This window comes from Anthonomus grandis, chromosome 2, assembly GCF_022605725.1.
Source record: "Anthonomus grandis grandis chromosome 2, icAntGran1.3, whole genome shotgun sequence".
Lineage (NCBI taxonomy): Eukaryota > Metazoa > Arthropoda > Insecta > Coleoptera > Curculionidae > Anthonomus > Anthonomus grandis.
This window is the reverse complement of record NC_065547.1, coordinates 41,833,767-41,851,476: the sequence shown is the minus strand read 5'-3', so window position 1 is coordinate 41,851,476 and position 17,710 is coordinate 41,833,767. Positions and strand designations below refer to the sequence as shown.

Genomic DNA, 17,710 nt, shown 5'->3' with positions numbered 1-17,710 from the left:
ATCTAAATGCCAGGCATTAAACATTTTTAAAGTCTCCAAAACTTGGAAAGGTTGCTTTTAATTTTTGACATGCCTAATAGGTATTTTTTAATGTATCTAGTGATTAGAAGTATCCACATTTACAATAATTTGCCAAATTTTTATGCTTTCAAATTTTCCATTATCCATGTATCACATTAGATCTATCCCACATGATTTTAATACTTACTTATAAAAAACAGCAAGTGAAAATATTTAACGAACCTAAATAAAACTTAAGTAGAATCAATCTTATGTTCTAAAAAAATTTATAAAAATAATTTAAAATTTAATCCTAAAATTACTTGTATTTATTCTAGAGTAGTCTCTCCAATCAAGACTTAATAAAATAAATTATGCAACTTACTATGCACGCCATATATTTATGCATAACTTAAATGGGTATTGCATCTCTCTTTATATAAACGAATAATTTAGAAGTATTTTGTTACTTTAAATAAATAAGAAGTTAAGATTGACGTTCAGACACTATTAAAAAATATAATAAATATCCAATTTACTACCAGTTACGTCTCAAACAGGAGCAATTTATGCACTAACAAAAAAAAACAATTAATTAAACCTATCTAGAACAGATTTTTGCCGTACGCATTTTTCCTAGCTAATAATAACATAAAGAACTACCGCTTTTATATACCATAGTAACAATAACCCAGGATCGCTCACAGGCATTCGACAATAATGAAATATGGCGCGTTTCATGTAATTTATTATTTTATAAGGCACAAGTGACCGCGTCGCCGAGTATGGGGGGCACTAGCAGGTCGGCAAATGGTGGTTAAATTACGTTTTAATATGTAGATAAGCCAAATACATATTTATATGGTTTTCCTTTTATAGAAAGGAGACAAATGTGTTTGTTTTATGAGTGTAATTTGTGAAATATCAGCGTCTGTTATGAGATGTGGAAAGTTAGGATGCAGTTTAAATTAAAACAAAAAATTGAGAGGTGGTTTAGTCGGGGCTTTATACAGGCACTTTATGCCTACAATTTAATACTAGTTCTGATATAACTTAAGCGATATTAATTCTAATAACTTCGACCAGGCTCATTACTGATGTAAAGTTACTTAACGGTAAACCTTCGGACATCTCAGACCAATGGTCCATAAATAAATATTGACTCACATAAAGAAAAAAAAGCCGTTTTCCATTAGAAGTACCCGCTGGACAAAAATAAATTAATTTGCTCGTATGCTTAATGGTAATGGTTCTCATACGCGGTACCTATCTCGAGCAAATAAGGAAGTTGCTGCACACGAAGATATGATGAGTTTATTAAAATGAACTTTATTATTCCGGTATGAAGCGGAATTGTTAAATGCGAAGCGAAATAAGAGACAGGGTCGTTATTCGGAAACTGCATCGAAGGAATGAATATGGAAAAATTATGAAAACTTGGCAATATGGCAGAGTAATAAAATTAGAAGATGCACAACTTAAATATTTTGATAGAAGCAGGTGTCAACTTGGATTGAACACTCCCTATAATTATATACGCTTCTGTCAAGAGCAAATCTATTGATAAATAATACTAATTTTAGAGCCTCAAACTAATCAGTAAAAACCGACTTCGGAACTATTGCTCAATCGAATCACAGCCCAATGGAAGCTGTAATCAAACTAAAATATATTAAAAAGAAGACGAAAATCAAACAAAATATTAGAAAATTAAAGGATTATAACTTTAAACAACAAGTACATACAGAAACCCTTAAGAAGAAGCATTGGAAATTTGAGTGAACTCGAAATAGGCACAGGTGCTAAAGGGGAGTGAAAAGAAAGGAGCTATTGAAGTGACAAGCAAGACGCTTCTATTACAGGATTACGTAAAATTATCTCAATCAAATTCAATTTTAATTCAACCTGAGTAAATTGCGTTTGAATACTAGTAAAACCAAAAAATAGTTTCTAGTTTTAGGGAAATTGATGTGGAATATGTATTTTGATGTACATGTTGGCCATAAGTCCAGCAAATTAGATTCTACAATATACCGTTGATTAAAGTGTTCTATTGACTGTGTATCGTTCCCTGTTCCGTTTACATTGTGACTATGCAATACTTGGCATAGTCCTTAAATAAGGAAAATTTTTAATTTTTAATTAAATCTTTTATTGGTCTTAACATAGTGATATTGCCCTCACTTTATATATTATAGTGTTTAGTATATACACACAAAAACTTGAATCCATACCATACTCAAACTAAATGTCATAACCATCATTTGATTTAAAACTGAAGTCAGACTAAAAAATTTGAGACTGAAGGGGTCATGTATCATCAGTCAGAATAAAATTCTTTAATAGATTAACTAGTAAAGTGAAGGACACGAGTAAAAAACTATTTTACAACTGGATAAAAAGTATTTTATTACTTTGAAATATTGACTTTATCTTGTTTTAACTGTATATTGTGTGAAATGTATATGTTTTACATTTATATTTTTATATTCCTATTCTACGCTGACTATTTATATCAACATTTATCAACGTGTGTAAGAATTTTTTTTCTGATTTTATTGGCATAAATAAATCAGTATTTAAAGATAAAGAAAGCGAAGGAACGTTGACTAAAGGAGAAATGCGATAGAATTGAAGATTGTAATAGAAGATATCATCAATAACTAAAAAGAAAATTAAGTCTGAAGTGGAAAAACTCATTTTATCGCTAAAAAACGTAAAAATTCCAGGACTAGACAACATACAGAATAAGATTATAAAATTCCAATGGAAAACGGATAACCACTGCTTCGATTTTCTGACCCGTCTTTTTCGACAAATTCTGCAGAAATGGCTACGATTTATCTTTGTGGCATAGCAAGCGCAAAGCTACACTCTGGTCAACACCTGATACGCTTGATTTACTGACATTACCAAAGTTTTCACCAAAATTCTCTAAAATAGAACACAGAACAAATGCCAACCAAATATATCGGAGTAACAAATTTTGTTTTGAGAAGCATTGCCTACAAGAGCAGTTATCTGGTAATCTGGAAGTCTATATTTAAAAATAAGAAACTTGCATAGTAAGCATCCGTCGATGGACGTCGACTTATGCTTCATCAACTTCTCCAAGGGTCAATCGTAATAAAATCAGATCAGAAGGATGTGCACACAATAATTAGTCTCTACTGGAATCAAAGTACTAAGATAAAGATAAACAACTTACACAGTTCGAAGATAACTATTAAAAAGGATGTACGACAGTGATGCGTCCTCTCGCTATTTCTGTTTAATATACATTCTGATTAATTCTTCAGAAAAGCACTGGAGTAGTTTTAAAGGGTCTCTAATTTAACGGCGAGTAATGTAATGTAATGTCATGTAAGTAATGTGATGTAACGACGAGTAACGAATAACATTACATACGAGAGTCATTCGAAAAATTTCCGGTTTTTTTAAGAAAAACACATAACTCAAGCTGAACATAAATTTATTTCAAGACATGGTCTCCACACAAGTCAATAAAATTGATAATTCTCAACCATTCTGGCCATTAGAAAAATAATCTTTAGTTAAACCTAAAAATACAGGTTTACTGACTCTTTCACCTTAGTATCTAACCCACATTTCTTCTTCCGACAAATTTTTTCAAGAGAAAAAATAAAAAACTCCAAGTCTCAGTCTCAAAACATCTTTTAAAAGTCAATTAGGTTATATGTTTCGCTAATAAAGCATCATCAGTCCTACAATAAACAGAAAAACACACGTAATTACAATATAACCTAACGCTAACACAAAATCAAATTTTAAAATTAGTTAAAGTTACCTTATAGCTAGATGACCTGCTAAGTACTGACAAATAAAATTTAAATCGGAAAATACCCACAATTCACAGAATAAATTTACCCAATTTAGCCATTGCTATATACACGTTTACTCGCTCGGACAACTCACGCGTTGTCCAATTCTCAATCCAATTCTTAATCATAATTTCACCACGGCTGTCCTAAAAAACTGTCGCCATCACTTTTTCAGCAGAAAGAACGACCCTTGGCTTCTGCGAAGCTGGTTCCCTAACCACAATCCACTACATTGACTGTTGCTTAGTCTCCGGAGAATGGTGATGGATCCATGTTTCGTTGACAGTAATTAATCGGCGTAGAACCTCAACGCGATTCTTTTGGAACAGCTAAAGGATCTCGCGCGACATGTCTATCCCTACGCATTTTTAGTTAATTGTCAACAAACGCGGCACCTATTCTAATTTCATCTTATGCACCCATACATTGATATCTCGCAAGACTCAGCAATTTCTTTAATAGTTATTGGGCGATCTTTCATCAAGGTTGTATGCACTAAGTGGATGACATCGTCCGTGGAAACGATTTTTGTAAGTCCAGAACGTTCATTGTCAAAAATGCTCGTATGATCATCCAATGTTTCAGGCTTGTATATGAGGGTGAATATTAACCATACACGGAATCTAACACTTCTTTCACTGCCAGAGTCGTTTTCCCTTTTAAATAGAGGAACTTTATAACCGCGCGATACTCGATTTTATCCATTTGTGTAAACAATTGTCAACTGTCAATTTTGGAAGGGTACCATGTATTTTGTACTGAACAAAATCAATTAAATTTTTATGCCATACATATGTAAAAGCCATCTATCAGTGACGTTTTACGGGTAAGGCCGGGATCAAATGTCTGTCGTTTAAAACAGCTAATATCGTAAATAATTGCAACAAACTTCAAACACTCATGCAAAATATACAGAGAGTAGGTCAAGATGCCTTAGAACTAAATAAAACCGAAACTAAATGCTTGCTAACACCACTTCCTATGCAATTGATAATAAAAAACCTAAGCATAGAGCAAGTAGAGACATATACATACCTTGGAACAGTAGCACAAATTGAGATTAGTCAACAGAAATAAGAACACAAATTGCAAAAGCGAGCAAGATATTCAACAACATGAAAAAGTGGTTCACAAGCAAAATCTCAATGCAAGCAAGAGTGATATGGACCACAATGGAAGCCACCCTAAAGAAATTAAAATCCTTTAAAATTTGACTATATAGCCGCATTTTTTGGATATCCTGGAGATATAATCCAGTTTCAACGTGGAAATGATTAGGAGAATAGGCAAATGCAAATAAATTGTTATTATCGTTAAGAAAGAGGCATAATAAGTACCGCTTGCTATAGTCATTGATGGATAACGTACGACATTCGTTCGGACTAATATCGACCGAACTGTTTCTAGGCGCCGTAAACAATATCAAAATATAACAATATTTTTATAATTTTTTTATTATCTAATAATCGTAATGCCGGAGAACTACCCTGCATATTAAAAAAAAAAACCATAACCTTAAGAACTGTTCAAACAATGAACGAAAACGCTCGATTATCGTAAAATAATTCGAAATTCTAAGGAGGTAAAAGAGGGCGACCATCAAGGCGTCGTAGCGTAAGAATCGTTAAGTTGGTAATAGTCACGTCGGTTCGCGCAGAAGTTAAATTGCCAGCCTTTAAATTGAACTGACACGTCCTAGCGGGGCCTCAATTAATCAAGATCCTTATCCAAATGAAATCAATATTGTACGCCGGTGTCTTGCGACAGCCCCGGCCGGGGCCCCTCAACTTTGAAAAATTATTAGAATCAAACCTACTTTCGGAGTCTTATTATTTGCAAAAGAGAGTCAGGTTGGATGACGTAACTGCGACATATATTCGATGTGGAGCATAAAACGCCTTCAAGACTAAACAATTTTATAAATAAAACACAGCATTTTTTGTAGTAGTAGCTGGCTAGCGCTTTCGGTCGTGGGACATCATCAGGCTTTAGGACATTATCAAAACAACGATACTGCCTAGTGCCGAAAGCACTAGGCAGCAATTTTTGTTTTTATTTACGCTGAATACAAACAGCGGTATGTTTTATTTATGAATTAAGCACAGCGTACTACTGATACATTCATTATTAAACAATTTTAAATTACAATTTTATGATCCAGATTATTGGCGTTTTCTAATAGTAGGCTTGTGACGGAGATAATCAAAACATTGTATAATTTTAAAATAAATATTTATTGTTTTAAGTCATGTGCATCAATTTTTAATTTAGTTCAAATTGTAACGAAAAAAACAAGATAAATAAAGCATAAATGATTACGATGAAACGGAGATACATGCACACTTTTTCAGTATATTTCTTAATGTACTGCCGCGCATTATAACTTTATAACATTGAAAAAATTAACTTGTTGCTACTTCTTGCACATCCATGGAAAATAATTATAAATTGAAGAAAATATATATATTTTTATTATAATACATAAAACTAAGAAACAAGTTCTGTACAAATACTTAGAAACAAACTCTTTTCTATCAAGACTTTCCTAAAATAAGGCACATTCGTTAAAAAAACACACTGGTAATTTATTTTCAACATAAAAGTCCTTATCGACATCACTGTCACGGAATATAAATTCATTGTATTCCGAATCTTCACACCATTCTCAATTAAAATGAGGGTCTTTGCTGCCTTTAGTGCAGAGTCCACGAACCAATATCCAATCAATCACGCCTTTGTATTCTTTCTAATTAATTTTGCAAATACCTCTTATTTTCCCTCTTGCTCTTCCTAGTAGGGAGCTGCTGTATGCATGGCAAAACTGTGGACAGCTTTTGTCTAAAACTCTTTCCAAGCCAGTGATGTACATTTTCTAGTCGACCAGAGATGTGCTTCAAAACTATATCAAGATTTTCAGGATGCAAACCAGTTGATTTGAAATTCTCTGTCACATTTTGACTTACCCTTATCCACAATCTGCTCCTAAATTTTCAGAGCCAGATTCATTAGTCACGTTCATTTTGTTATAGTTTTACAAATTTTGGCTTTTCACATCTGTAATTGCGAAGTCAATATTATTAAAGAAATGAAAAACGTTATTACGATCCACTGATTTCTTTATGATTGAAGCTACTCTGATGCATAAATGATTATAATAAATCAGGTACTGAAAGCTTATTTTTGAATATTCAAATATTTTTTTCAGATTTAACCAATAATTTATTTACTACATGACGATTATCAACCTTTGTGAAAGGAGATTAAGAATTTATTAAAACACCGAATGCCTTTGAGAACCTCTTCTTGATCCTTTTTTACCTATAACAACAAGAAAATGAAAATAAAACACATAAAAAATTAATATAAAAATACACGTGATTTGCAAGTTACCATGGGGTGGGCAAGTAGCTCTAATTTACGGTACATAATTACAAAATACCCAATTCTCATACAGCATGTAAAATGTTTATATCTACGCAAATTTTTAGAAAACATACTTAAGAATAGAAGATCTTATATCTTTTAATCATCTTAACAAATATCTATAAATTTTTACACTTTCAATATTTATAACCGCAGATTTTCTAACGATATATATTATATTTTTAAATAGATGTTCTTAGTATCCATTTAAATTATGCCTTTTTATTTGTGAGGTATCAACCTGATTGTTTTAATTGTTTATTAGTTTTTTTTAATAAAAATATGTTTTTTCATGTACAAAATGGATATATGGATACAAGGACATACAAAACAAAAATAATGTAAATAAACAGTTCACTGTTAAAGTGGTTTAAGCACTTGTGAAAACAAGAGTCTGTAGATACTTAATTTCTTTTAGTCTTTTCTCTTGATGCAATTTGGAAAGTTATAATAGTCAATTTTCTGATAAGGTCACATTTTACAAGTTCTCTCTTCTTAACACATTTTTTATGTATCTTAGGTGCTAGTGATATTATATTACTGGTTCCAGTGACTTTATGTGATCTCGGTATTACACATTTTTTTGTAACCTTATTTTTTTCTCTGTGGGTATTGGTAATATTCGATGTTTTCTTTTCCCTGAAATATTGTTGTAGGCTTTTTTTGACAAAATAATTATCTTATGTTTAAGAGACCTGATTGTTTAAGTAGCTCTTTTGTCAAATATCTTATACTTATATTAAATCTAGATTAACCCCTTAAAAATAATGGAAAAATTGATCCTAAAAATTATTTATAAGTGGATCTTAAGTAAGAGCAGAGTGGGCGCCTTTAATATGGTGAAATTAAAGATAATATTATTCAAAAAAGGCTTCAAAATTACATCATTGAAAAAAAATGAAATGCTTACATGACCAAATTTCAACAAAGCAAACTGTAGCATGTAAAATCCGATATTTTTTTAACCATATTGTCTACGTAATTTAGCGTGTAATAGCTGTAAACAATTACGCACGAATTGGTCCGGAATAGCGTAAATAAATTGTGATTTGGTTAAATGAGCGGGATATTTGGGTAATAAAATTGAGAGAGATTTTGTGATTTTATTGTTTTTTTTCCTATTTTACTTATAGTCTTACATAAAGCTTCATTTTAATCCAACGAAAGCGTATATATTTGCATTTGGAACAGACTCTTGCTAAATTTTGCTTTTTTCTCATTAGCCCACCTCCCCTCAAAGACTCCTCTCCCTTTTGCCAATTAAACATGGGAACGTAGACAGATGCAGTCCAGAACAGGACAGTTGAATTATTCAAAACAAATAGATTAAAACAGGACAATGAGCTGAAAACGGGACGCGGTATAGTTTGACAAAGCACCGACGTAGAACCGATTAGAAACCGAACACCAGTCGGTGTTGAATTTATCAAACTGATGCGGGATCCCAACAAATCCCTATAAATAAATAAAGCCACTGCTTACTCTGGTTGGTTTGATTGTGTCAGATTGGATCTTGTTAAAGTTACGGATTACAGGTATAAGAATTTATAGATTATTTAATTATTGCGGCATATATCCCAAGCATATATTTTTATCGTTAAACATATATTTATTCGGCGGTTTTTTCGTAAATTTTTGGGTTTTGGTATATTTATCAACCGTATATGGTCAAGGTGTATTTATTAAACTGTAGAATATACGTATATCATATATTATTTTGCTTCAAAAAGGGAAAAAAATTCGGCATTTAAAAAAATTGACACGGGATTTACATATCTAGTTTTTAAAGTCGATTACTACACCTCAAATATTTGATGAAATTCTTCTGAAAAATCACTATGTTTCATCTATATTAACCAATCAAATAACGCTATTTTTATTCAAAATATTTATATATAAAATTATATCAAATTTAAATAAATGGTGTTATTGAATTAAATATTGCCTATACATTTTTTGCAAACATATTGTTTTTCATCAACAGAACCGTTAACCCCCACCCACCCAGAATATTTGCCCAGTAAGAAATTCTTTAGAAAAATCACTATTTTTCCTCCATTATATTTAATCTAATAGCACTGTTTTTTTGTTCTGTAGTTTTTTTATCTATGCTTCTCTCACATAACCTTAAGGTTTCCGTGTAAAACGTGAAAAACCCCTATTTTATTTCTCGAAAGTAAGAAGTATCGCTATGAAAATTGCAATAGTTTTTTATCGCAACTAAGTGCATATTTTGTTTTCTAAGAAGATAAGTTTTAAAAGAATTTAAGTTTTTTTTTCGTTCTAGACTTTGGTTCTAACTTTTTATCATTTAGGTTCAAAAATAAAGTTTTTAAAGTAGTAGTAGAATATACGTATTTTGGCATTTGAAAATTTTGGTATTTAAAAAAATCAACACGAGATTTACATATCTAGTTTTTAAACGCCATTACTACACCTGAAATATTTGATAAAATGACCCTGATATCACATATATGCCACTGTGTAGAATACGATATACTTTTCATACGCGTATATAAGCTATATAGTGTAATCATGACTGGAATATCACATACAAGGAAATCTAGCAAAAAGTAGGAAATGCATTAACGTGCATGAAATGCAATAATTATTCTAAATAAAATATATATAAATAAAAAACTCAAGAATACAAATTTAATTTACAGGACATAGAAAATTAAATTTATTTTAGAAAAACTTATTGGTGTCTTTTTTTTAATTAAAAAATGTGTACGATAAATGTAAAGTTTGTTAATAGAGTTCCTGGATACCCGGTACAATATATCAATACAACAACCGATACAATAAATATAATAATTATATTCCCCACGTATATTACGCAGACATTTTATCTGATATATGTTGCTGAAGTTCAACCAAAAATAAATGTTTATTTAACTACCGTTTGTTGCTTGGTATATATGCCTGAATTTATTAGTAAGATCCTAAGTAATAAATATCCTAGGAAGATCCTTAATACTACAGCCTCTTTCAAAAAGATTCCTTGCAAATAAAAATGAGAATTTAATTTTCTTTCTCTCAAGCAAGATAACCAGTATTAAGAGTTCATTATGCTTTATATCATTTCTGCTACAAATTTTTTTATGATTTTAATTAAGAAAACGTAGGCATAACTTAAATGAATACGATTCACTTTTTTTAAAATTATTCTTTAGAGCCTACTTGACCTTATGGTATACTAGTTTTTGAACAAAAAAATTGACCTTTAAGCCTACTTAGAGTTGTAGTAGAGTTGTAGTTGTAGTTAGAGTTGTCTCTATAGATTCTACATATATTATGTCTATATTATGTTTATTCCTGGCATTTTGCAATCAAAATTTTTTTCATCAGCAATATCTGAATTAATACCTAGATTTATCTTTAAACTAACATTAGCTTAATTTAATTTAATCAAACTGTTATGCTTAAGCTTTATATTACTCATTATATTAAACGTAAGTAGATATGCACAGCTAAAATTAGTACGATTTACTTTCTATAAAATTGTATTTTTAATTAACACATTTTTCTTGGGCTTGTAATTAAATTTTGTATAAATAAAATATTTTTTTAAAACTTTTTATGTCAATAAATCTTTAAAAACGCCTTTATTTTTAACTCTGCCTAGGTCAACTATGCAGTTAACTTAACAGAGCCTTTAGAAAGATACAATAAATAAAAGAAAAGTAATATGATAAAGAGAAAAGAAATCAGGTATTATATTGCAAGATTTCAAAAAACTTTAAAAATTTTTCATTTAATTCAATTTCAAAATTCAAAATATTTAATTATTTCAGATCGGAATGCTTATGACTGACTTAATCATAAGCAAAATGATTGGTTAAGACCAACTTAAGTTTCATGCTCTATTTAGTACTCTAGAGTCTTTCCCTTTGGATGCAATTAGTGTCATTTCAGGTCACTAAATAATAATAAATATTAAGTCTTAGGACTATTGTATGAAAACTTTTGCTGTAAAACTTTTTTACTACACATTTACACCAATTATTCAGAAACTATTTTTTAATAGTTCATTTTATAAACTGTTCAATATTTAACACAAGTACTAGAAGTGCATATTAATTTTATTTGCCTAAACACTAAAAAAGTATTTTTTAAGAAATATCAATCATATCTGCTTAAGTTATGCATATTTAAACAAATTTAAGCTGAGGATAGACTATACAGTTTTTTTTCACTAATAAACCTCCATTATAACACAGTTTTGAAAATGTTGCTAAGATTAAGAAAGGCTTTTTAAAAAAGTCTAGTCACAGGACTTTGGAAATCAAAAATCACTTTGAAATTTGTATATTTCTCAACAGCTGGTATTGAAATTCAAACTTAAAAAAGTGAATATTGATACAAACAGCAGGATAGGATTAAAAGAAAAAAACGGAACATAAAGTTTGGTTAAGATCAACGTAAGTTTCATGCTATACTCGTATTTACTATTTAAGAGCCTTTCATTATAAGTTAGTTATGACTATTTAGAAACCACTTTGGTAATCATAAAGCGGTAACCCCAACCCAAACCCTTTTCATTTCTAGTATATTATGATTTATTTATTAGAAATCTTTCCACTAGGCTTATTAAATATGAGACTCCAAATAAAGACCTTGCCTATAACTCCAAATAAAGAAATATACTAAATATTATTTTTTTTTTATAATTGCAAATTCCAATTCTCACGCATTTCCTTTTTTAGCAAACAAAAGTGAAAGGATCATGATGGTCTCAAAAAGCTGTTTTTAAACGGACCAAAATGATTTAAGCGAATGGAGTGATGGATGTGCTCTGTTGAGTGTTAAATAGTTGCTAATTGTGTGTAATTTTCAGTGAACCCATCGTTCGGTTTACGGTGAATGCGGGCTCGAAAATCAAACGCGATTGTTTAATCGAACCGGTGTTTATAAATGTGTGAAGGTGTTACGACACGAGTGTTGGATTTCAGTCGAGAGTATGTACAACAAGATATTTTGTGAATAAATTGCATAGAATTTGGGTCAGCTTAATAAAAAACTGCACAAAAAAAATCATAATGATGAAACGATATAATGTATAATGCAAGAGAAACAACGGGTCATCACCGGTCGCAATTTACCGATCCCGATTTTCCGGTTTTTATGGAGAAAAATGGAAAATGGGAAACTGAGAGCGGTAAAAAGGAATTTAAAAAAAACGCGGAATAGTAGCGAAACAATAACCAATAAATTTACGTCAACGCCAGTAACGAATTTTTGAAATTTTTATTGGTTCTTTTTATGTAGCTGTTTGCATAGGGAATAGTTAATAGATATTTGAAAATTGTATCGATTGTAAGTGCAACTTTTTCTAATTATTTAGTAGGTCTGTTTAATTAATATATATTAAAAGAACACTTAATCTAATCTTTTGCCCTAAAAATATAAATGTATTTAATATCAGGCATAATCAAAACGGAAAACCATATAATCATCCCAGGTAAAACTGTCTTCTTTTAATTGCACATAATTATATATTTTTACGCAAGTATCAATTTTTTATAAATACAAGAAAAAATATCTTAAAAAATTTGCAAATTAGATTCAAAAATATGAACTGCAGCGTTAAATAAATATTGCATGGTTGTAAATCATGCATAATGAAACTGGACACGATTCATTGTTTAAGGATGTACTTTTGTTTTAAGTAAATTAATTTGTTTTTGCATACATTTGGGTTTTTATAGTTGATTTTATTTTCTCAAGTACAGTGGTTAGAAAAATGTTACAAAATACAAAAAAGTATAAAATATTTATATATACAAAATAATCTAAACAGCCAAAATGTAACAATCTTGCATTTACCTAAAAAATAACAGCAATTAGATTCGGTTGTATATTTTAGTTTTTAAATTTATTTCCTTATTACACGCAAAATCGTTATAAATTATACTTATTTAGAATGGATGTAATTCACATTTCTTAAGAACTACTTCTAAATTTTTTTTAAATAAGTATTTTGTAACTGGCTTGTATTTATACGTGGATTAGAGGAGTTAAGGGGTTACAAAAATTACAAAAAAAACTACAAAATGATAAAATATATATTTATTTGCAATATTTAAAAAGTCTTAAAAAAATTAACAAGGGATAAAATGAAGATAGTGCTAATTAAAACTATGAAATATATATAACCTAATATAATATTTTAGCTTAAAAATTAACGTAAATTAAAATCAATTTTAGGTGCAAAATCGAAAAATTATTTCTTTGCTGCACATAAAATTGTTACAAATTAAGCATAACTAAAATGGATATGGTTCACATTTTTAAAAACTAATTGTAATTCTTGTCATATAAGCACATAATCAGTGGATTATATTTATAGATGGATTACGAGATTTAGTCCTGTTTATCACAGTTTAGTTTTTAAGAGTTCCTTTCCAAGATTGTTCATTATTTAGCACAAGTACAAGAAGGTCGTGTTTACTATATTTACTTCAAAATTTGCAAAAAATTACAAAAAAAAACTATAAAAGTATAAAATATAAAACAAGAAGTTATCAGATAAAAACAGCAGACAAAAACAAGATTGTGTTAATTAAAATTGTGAAAACTGTACAACCTTATATAAGAATTTAGCCTAATAATTAACAAAAATTAAAACCAATTATAGATATAAAATCGTAAAATTATTTCAAACTGCACGTAAAATTGTTACAAGTTATGCATAACTTAAATGGATACGAGTCATAAATAAGATTCTTAAAACTAATTCTGATTTTTCTTCAAATAAGCACTGGTTAATGGTTATTAGTATATAACTAGGAAAACTAAGGTTACAGCATTTAAGCACATAATATCTGAGACGTTTTCTTCACAAAGGAGCACAAAAAAAATATAAAAAAATTAATTTATTATCATAATAATTAAAAAAATATGCGTTTTTAAATACAGATTGAAAATCATTGTTTCTTGTGTTGAAGTCTCCATAAATTAATTTTTTTTCAAAGAATTGTTATCTTTTTAGAAATTTCATATTGCAATTAAAAAATAAATATAAATAGGTTTATTATATCCATGATGACAATACGTGAGACATGAACGATAAAAAAATTATCATAATGCTAAAAGTAGTAACAGATTGTATAAATAATTATTATAAAGGAAACAATATTATTTTGTACAGCCAAATGAACAGAGAGAAGAATATTATTTTGTAAGCCAAATGAACAGAGAAATTACAAAAATTACAAATTTTTTTATAATACATGGAGGTTATTGTAATTTGTAAATATTTAAGACATTTTCTGAAAGGACGTAATAATTAAAATTTAATAAAAACTAAATTAATTACCAGATCTATATTTACAAAAAGAGAATCTGTTATTAATGTATAAATTAATATTAAACCAATGTAACTAAATCATACTAAATCCTTATAAAGAGACTTCACTGTTTTATAAAATTTAGGGCTATGTCCCTATTGTATCTTAAAGCATATTTTATCATAAAATTTAAATTAATAAAGGTCTATTACAAGTCATCATAAAGGCGAGAAAAAAATTATGTTAATAGCATCGATATTTAACAACAAAAATATAAACAACTGTTTATGTAAACTCGTTATAAGGGATGCATAACTAAAATATATTTAAAACAATTTTGTTTATTTATCCTCGGTAACCCTAAGGTCTGTAGGCCTTAGCAAAGAAAATAATTATTCAATAAGAATTGGGATTATTATGTTTTGAACACCAAACTAAATGTTGTACATTTATAATAGGACTTGAAAGTACTGCTACTCAAAAAATTATCCTGAATAGTCCAACACTTACTTCATTTAAATAGTGGCCTGGAGAATGCAAGTTCGATGAAATATGAATGCATTGTTAGCAATTTCAGCTTTATATTCCAAAAAGTTTTAAACAAATACAATTCTTTTATTAGTTAAAAATAATACGAATGTAATGCATAACTTAAATGGATATGAAACCATTTTTCTTAAAATGTATCCTTAATAAACTCACTATGTTTGTTAACCTAGTCTACTTAAATTATTAATTTCTAGATATATATCCTCACAATTTCTATAAAAGAGATTTGCAAAATTTTGCAATAACATTGCAAAAAAAAGCTGTAAAATATTTTATAGTAAAATACTGCTAAAATTATATTAATTTTGTTAGTTGAATAGCCCTTTTTCACTATTAGACCTATTTAAATATCATAAATCATTCTTTGTAAAATTACACCTTGTTCAAATGCATACAATTCACCTTTCTTAATAACTAGTAAGCGGTACAAAACTACATAAATTTCCCTGACAAACGCAGAAAAAAAAACAAATTTATGCATCATAATTACAAAAAAAAACTAAAAAAAAAAGACTAAAAAAAACACTAACGGACACAAACAATAACCGATAAATTCACGTCCCCCCGGACTCGATGCGGCGTATTGAACTTTTTTACGCGGCGATTTATACGCTGTTGCATGTGTGCCAATTACAATTATCCAGTGAAAAATTTTTTTTTTGAAGATCATAAATGCCGATTGTCCCCACGGCCGCCTATTTAATATACATTCGCATTTTACTAGTTCACTACTGTGTAAGTGGACGGCGGCGTATTATAAATTTATGACCGCGTACGTTTATTACAGCAGCTTTTTTATGACGCATTGTATGGACGAGTGGGAATGATGTATGGCTTAAAGGCTATTTTAAAAATGGCTGCAAAGGGTTGATTTTCTAGATAATGTAGAGTCGAAAAACTACTTCAACTTGTTAAGACGTCAGGTACTAAAACCAGACATCAACAATGTAGCTGCTAGTTTTTTTAAAATATATTCTAATAAATCAGGATGCACTTTATTATATCACAAATAAACGCAATAACTTCCCTAAAATAAAGTTGCTTTATAGCGAGGAGTTTTTACAAGATATTTATTTCTTCCAAATCATAAATAATGTACGGAAACCTAAAGATCAGACTACAAAGTACCATCCGTTCAGTTATATTTAACCACTTTATAGTGCGCATTTCACTACTTTGAATAATTTTATAACTTTTTTTTTATTTTCAGGTAAGTCATCGTAGCATAAAAAAGGTGTATTATCTGGTAAGTAGAATACAAGAAATGAAAGAAAAAGACTTACAACCCTGACTTATCTCCCAGTAATTATAGACTAAGTATAATAAAAATACATACGATTCATATTTCTTACAAACTAAATTTTTAATTTTGTTATTATTCTTAATATCACTAAAATAGCTTGAAATGTTTTAGCATAAAACATTAGTTAAAAATGGGTTAAGATTGCTTAAAATGCCCGCCTAGAGGCAAGAAAACATGTAAGGAAATATTAAAAACTTGATATGTAAGTTTGCTATACTAGTAAGTAAATTACAAGAACTATCATGCATAACAAAAATGGGTACGGTTCACCTTTTCTTTTTAAATAAATTTTTTTGAGAACACACATCAATTTAATATTGTATTTGTGTTTAAAACTATTAAGTGACCGAAATTATGCGCTTACGTCAAGAAAAGAAATGTACAAAATTATGCAACAAAACTACAAAAAATAGTACAATAATTAAAAATGTAAGAAAAAATCTAATTCTTTTCATATTAAGGGCTCTAATACATCATATTTCGATGTTTTGAGCACAAATCGAAATAATTGGAATAAATTAACGTTAAAAACTCTACTGAGTTCTCAATTTTAATTATACAAAAAATGTCCTGGACAAGGTTTTTATCCTCGACATTTATGAACATTTATTTTCACACTTTTTTGACCCTAAATAAGTTTTTCCATCTATAATATAATTTCTATAAATGATCAAAATATCTTCGCTCAGCAGAAATTTATCGAAATAAAACTGGTAAAATATAATATTATTTTCCAGTCAAAATTAGTAGAAAACTATTTTGTTTATTCGTTAATCTAGAATCCTGGAATGAATAAAATATTTGAACTCAACAGTAATTATTTTAAAAAATTTATAAACTGTTAACTTAATATAGATCATTTATTGAATAAATGGTTTTTCTCAGCAGTAGTTTTAAAGGTCGTTTAAATAACTAAGAAATCATATTATTTTTCTATTGGCCTAGAATTAATTTTTACAGTTTTTAAAAAATTAATTTTTTAGATTTTCAAGTTTCGTTATTACAAAATTATTTGTAAAAAAGTTGTAATAAAAACTTAGTAAAAACTATTTTTTGTTCAATTATTGACTTGACAGTATTCAATGCTTTAAGCTGTTATTACAACGGTGATTTTACAGACTTGTCGATATAAAAATGGCAAAAAATTGTCCTTGGATCAGTATAAAACATTTTTTGTTATTTATTGGTTTCAAGTCATTGAAGTGATTAAACATTTATCTCAGTGATTTTAAAGGTTAGTCAACTTAAAGTTTCCAAAAAATACCTTTTTTGAGTTTGTTGTCCTGGAATCCTGAAAATAA

General features: G+C 29.0%; 1 protein-coding gene across 11 annotated transcripts in view; it reads left to right on the top strand.

The window, feature by feature from the left end:
• LOC126750645 (ephrin type-B receptor 1-B) overlaps window positions 1-17,710 on the top strand; it is a 515,677-nt gene that overhangs the window by 48,574 nt on the left and 449,393 nt on the right. Inside the window, exon 2 of one of the 11 annotated variants that reach the window (XM_050460299.1) lies at window positions 16,317-16,352. The exons of the other annotated variants lie outside the window; for them this stretch is intronic. The gene's annotated coding sequence lies outside the window, so the exon portion shown is untranslated. The remainder of the gene's footprint in view (window positions 1-16,316; window positions 16,353-17,710) is intronic. 11 annotated transcript variants of the gene reach the window in all.